This window comes from Eptatretus burgeri, chromosome 1, assembly GCF_056783735.1.
Source record: "Eptatretus burgeri isolate ZD-2024b chromosome 1, Ebu_testis_v1, whole genome shotgun sequence".
Classification (NCBI taxonomy): Eukaryota; Metazoa; Chordata; class Myxini; order Myxiniformes; family Myxinidae; genus Eptatretus; species Eptatretus burgeri.
Window position 1 is genome coordinate 80,972,197 of NC_140961.1, and position 5,928 is coordinate 80,978,124.

Sequence of the window (5,928 nt, forward strand, 5' to 3'; positions counted from 1 at the left end):
AACCTCAAAGACCTGGAACAATTAAATCAGTCTCGTAAGGAAGAATATTATGCACTTGGTATCGAGAATGAGTTTTGTGGGTCCACGATTAGTAAACAACAAATAAAAGAATTTAATAAGGGTAAATATAATAATGGTTTTGCCCTTGTTTATCTCATGAAAACAGAAAAAAAACAGGATTATATATAATAAGTCAGGAAATACAAAATGATTTAACTATGGGAAGATGGGGAGGTGTTTCGTGTCATAATATTATTCTAACATATATTTATAATACATAAATGACAGCAAGAAGGCTTCAAGAAAATTATCATTTCTGTGTCCAAGCATACCTTCAAGAAAAGGGTATTCGGTAATTTAATAAATATGTTCTACAACATAAGAATGACGTATTTTCAATAAAAGATTGGCATTATGCTGATGTTGATAAACCGACAACTTTAGATTTAATTACAATGTTAAATAATGAAAAAATTATAAAGTTAAGAAAAGGTAAGGCTCTTTTAGAAATTCAAAAGAAATTTTATTGGTTTCCTGTTGTAAAAAAAATTATTTTCGATGCAGGAATAACAAGAAATCCTGATGAATATATGTATAATATTCTATGGGGTGTAAGCGATTCAAGGATAGTAAGGGATGAGGAAGGAGTTGAAGAAGAGAGTGAAGAGGAGGAAAAGGAGAAGAGAGAGAGGGAGGAGAGGGAGAAGAAAGAGAAGGAGGAAAAGGAGAAGAGAGAGAAGAGAGAGAGGGAGGAAAGAGAGAAGAGAGAGAGGGAGGAAAGAGAGAAGAGAGAGAGGGAGGAGAGGGAGGAAAGAGCGAGACAAAATAAATATCAAAATATGGAAACCAGTGAGATTCAAAAAGATTGGTGGTATTACAGAAAATAACTCAACCCACCGAGGAGGAAAACAAAGAATTGACAAGTCTATTGGCAATATTTTCTTCAAGACTATTGACATCGTCAAGCTATTCATTTTAATTCAAGTTTTTTCTTAAATAAATGGAGGAGAGAGTGAAGGCATTTCTTAGGATTCTTTATGTTTTAAAAATTAAGATTCAAATGTGCATGTTGGAAACTAAAAAGGTTTTTGCACTCTGCAGGACTTTTTCACATAAATAAATGAGTTATTGTCTCAAATGTAAAAAGAAAACTAATACTAAAAATATTTCATATATTAAAAGTAAAAATAACAGGGTTATACAAAAAGGTATATGTTCGGTGTGTGGTTCAAAAAAAAATTAATTTATCTCCAAACACAAACTCGGAGGAGATATACAAAAGTTTTTATCAGGAAGTAAATTTACAACTACTGGAATACCAGGGGAATTACATCTTCCAGGGTATTCTTTCTGTGGTCCAGGTACAAACTTGGATAAAAGATTAGATGAGGCAGACAATCCTAAATCCTGGAGTCAGCCTATCAATAGAGTTGATGAAGTGTGCATGAGACACGATATTGATTATGGGAATACCACAACGTTGGAAGAAAAGCATGAAGCCGATAGAGAAATGTTGTATAATTTGTCTCTGATACAAAATCCAACCTTGAGAGAAAAAGTTGATCGGTTCATTGTGAAGAAGATGATCAGTGCTAAATTGAAACTTGGGCTTGGAAATTCAAAAAACTTATAGGCTCTAATGATGCCATTAAGACTGAAGAGCAATTAGCTGATGAATTACATTAACCAATATTCACAAAGTTTCAGAGAAGGAAAGTTTATTCCAAAGAAGTAGATTATATCTGGTCTGCTGATTTGATTGAACTCAATAATGATAAGGGGTACAAGTATGCTTTAACCGTTATTGATTTGAGGAGTAGATATGCGTGGGTTGTCCCTTTAAAAAACAAAACAGGTTATACTCTTATGTTAGCTTTTCAACAGATATTTAATAAAAGTAAGAGAAAACCTAAAAAATTGTGGACTGATGAGGGTCGAGAGTTTTATAACAAGACATTTATGAATTTTCTAAAAAATAACAGTATTACATTATGCAGTACCTTTAATGAAGGGAAGGCAGTTGTTGTTGAACGTTTTAATCGTACCTTAAAAGAGAGACTATATAAAAAATTCACACAACTCGGTTCACAACAATGGTCATCTTTTATTCAGGATATTGTGGATAAGTATAATGACATGATTCACACGTCAACAAATATGAAACCATCAGAAACATTTACAAAATTAAAATATGAAAAAGAGATTAATGTCAGAAAACCTAAGTTCAAAGTTGGTGATATCGTAAGAATATATAGGTGGAAATCTCATTTTGAAAAAGGTTTTACTGAACGATGGACGAAATAACTTTTTAAAATTGTTGATGTAATAGATACGGTTCCTTGGACTTATAAAATATATGATTTGGAAGGGGAAGAGATTTTAGGTTCATTTTATTCACAGGAATTACAAAAGACAAAGATAAATTGAAATTTTTTGACTCCGCCCCTTTTTAACTCCACCCACACAAACCCCGCCCACACAAGCCCCGCCCACACAAACCCCACATAAACCCTACCCACATAAACCCTGCCCACACAAGCTCCACCCACATAAACCCTACCCACATAAACCCTGCCCACACAAGCTCCACCCACATAAACCCTGCCCACATAAACCCTGTCCACATAAACCCTGCCAACATAAACCCTGTCCACATAACCCCCGCCCACACAAGCCCCTCCCACCCACGCCGCACCCACACACACCCCTCCCACCGAAGCCCCGCCCACACAAGCCCCGCCCACACAAGCCCCACCCACACAAGCCCCACCCCCATAAACCCCACCCACACAACCCCCACCCCCCTTATCCCCCCTGTGCCCCCCCACCTTTCACCCACCACCTCCCTCATCCCACCCCCACCCTTCCCCACACACACACATGGGGAGGGGAGGGATGGGATGAGGGGGTGATGGTCCCTTGGGGAGCCCACCTCCCCCCCCACCCCCCACCCCCAACCCCTCCCTCTCGTTCATGTCTTGATCCTCTTCTTGTAATTCAGAATCAAGTAATTGTATACAAAACAAATATAATTTATTAATATTGAAAATATTAAATATTCATTTGCGAGAATGTATAATCTTTCCAGCAATCTTCTCCAGATGTCTTGTGATTTCGAAACTCAGACACCATATTCTATTTTGAAACAAAAAGTGGATAATAATTACATGGTAATATGAGTAAGCCTCGTTGATCACTGAATTAACACACCAGGAGGCCGACTCAGCCTGTCATCCTTTCAAGGTCAATAAAATTAATTCCAGTGTACTGACAAAACCGCGTCCAAACTAATGATGCAACCAACATTAGACGACATTCTAAAGAGAGAGTGATATTAATAATAATTCAGAAATATTTACCTCCAGAAAATCATGTGTTGTACAAGATTGCTTCAACAGCTGATGTTGTGCGATAGTGCTGAAAAAAAAAAATAATAAGTCAAGGGTATAGATGAAGAGACAGACAGAGAGAGATACAAACAGACAGGGAAAGCAACACACACACACACACACACACACACACACACACACACACACACACACACACACACACACACACACACACACACACACACACACACACACACACACACACGCGCACACACACACACATACGCACACATAGACACACACACACACACACACACACACACGTGTCTCACCATTGGTTTAATTCATTCGAGATCAGAGACCAGTCATTATAAATCATTGACCTCTTCAATAAGAGCAGAGAGAGGTAGGTAGAAAGACAGACACACACACACACACACACGTGTCTCACCATTGGTTTAATTCCTTCGAGATGAGAGGACGTGATAAGACTTCATGCCACTCATTGTAAATGTCTTTCAATTCTCTTCTAAAATCATTGATCTCTTCAATAAGAGTATTAATTTCATGAACCACGTCGTGATATGTAAACTCAATTTCTTCCAATGCCCTGTCAGGGAAAAAATATATATATCAGAATTATCATGATTTAATTAATAATCATTTGCTTCATCGTTCAAAGAGAAAACCATACACAAACTTACCAACTCTGTAGTAAGCTTTTGTCTTCATCGGAAGAAAGATCGCCCATGTCTCAGTTGTAAAAATGAAAATCCCGTCTGGCAGAAACTTTGTCTGGTGAATCACTTATAAGGCAACGACGAGGAAATTCCCTAAGCATTGGGTGCGGCCACAGGAAATGACAGCTTGGAAAATAACTGGGCGATTGTATGAATCATTTACAAAACATACTTAAAATGGTTTTGATTCAAATGTTTTCAGTTCGTGTTCTGAGATAAAATATAAACACGAGACCTTGTCTCACAGAATAGTTCCTATTTTTTCACAGCATGACTGTCTAAAACCACACAGCACGACCGTGTCAAAAAACACTTCCTCATTTTCACGGCATGAACTGAAAACATTTGAAACAAAACTTTTTTTTATGGCGTGGTTTATACACAAAAATGATTTGCAACTCGGGCGGTGGTCAGATGAGATCATTAAGAGAAGTTTATCATTTCGTAATGGCACAAAAGGGGTATCTTAAAAAAATATAAAGATTCAAATGTTTTGTTTGTCAATATTTTAGATGGGGATTATTGTGCAAAGAAAATTAAACTATTGAAGGAATTTGAGAATGAACAAATCTTTATAGGTTCAATGAGTGAGCTGATCAACCTCCAGGTTAAAAGGGGAGACAAATAAATATACCTTGGGATAGCCTGGTTATATATATATATATATATATATATATATATATATATATATATATATATATATATATATATATATATATATATATATATATATATATATATATATATATATATATATATATATATATATATATATATATATATATATATATATATATATATATATACACACAAAGCCTGATGTTGGCTTAGTGGTGAGGGTGGCGGCTTGGGATCCCAGTGTCCCGAGTTCGAATCCCGCTCAGCTGCTGAATTAACACCAGGGGGTTGACTCAGCCTGTCATCCTTCTGAGGTCGGCGAAATGAGTACCAGTATACTGGTCCCGGTGTATGCCCTGGTTAGAATAGGTGTACCATATCCCTGTGTTGTAAGAGGCGTCCAGGAAGGGCATCCGACCATAAAACATTGCCTCACAAAAAGCCAAACCCCTGCACAGCAGGGAAAAACGGATAAAAAGGGGGTTTATTTTTAGGGAAAAAAAAAGGGAATCGCTGAAAATCCCCCATTCATTTACATGGGGAAAAGTGAGCTAGAACCAGTATATTCACCCTACTACATTTGCTGTATCACACCGATCTGGAACAACCGATGATCTCGGAACACGTCTTCGTGGAATTAATGAACACAGCAACAAGGGAGGTGGAATTCAGTTTTAACATGATATATGTTCAAACGGACGGTGTGGCCATGGGTACTTCATTAGGCCCAGCTCTTGCAAATATCTTTGTAGGCTATTATGAAATGCAGAAACTGACTGGACAGCAAGGGGTCGATTCCCCTATCATATACTATGGGTATGTTGATGACATTTTTGCTTTGTTTGAGACTCAGACGGCATGTGGCAATTTCCTGGCATGGCTCAACACTCTCCATCCAGCACTGATAATCACGGAGCTGGAATCGTCAAACACATTACCATTTTTGGACGTGTTGGTTGATAGATCCAACCTTGGTTTCACAACATCCGTCTACCAGAAGCCCACTTTCACAGGGCACGATACTCGGTGGGACTCCTACAGCTCCACGAGAAACAAAATTGCCTTGATCAATATCCTGGTTAACAGAGCACAGAGGATTTGTTTACTTTTTAATCTTCCTGCTGAAATTGACAAAATCATGAATATATTTGGTGAGAATGGTTATCCTGAGCATATCATTAAGAGATACGTGCACAAGTTTTGAAACACGACAAAAGATCAGAAGATTAGTCCGGCCAAAT

General features: G+C 37.6%; 1 long non-coding RNA gene across 1 annotated transcript; it reads right to left on the reverse strand.

Annotated features, from left to right (window-relative positions):
* Window positions 1-2,975: 2,975 nt before the first annotated feature.
* Window positions 2,976-4,697, reverse strand: LOC147034832 (uncharacterized). The gene is made up of 3 exons (XR_015060535.1): window positions 3,781-4,697; window positions 3,360-3,417; window positions 2,976-3,135 (listed from the first exon to the last, which is right to left on the reverse strand). It is a non-coding gene; the product is annotated as an uncharacterized LOC147034832 (long non-coding RNA).
* Window positions 4,698-5,928: the final 1,231 nt, after the last annotated feature.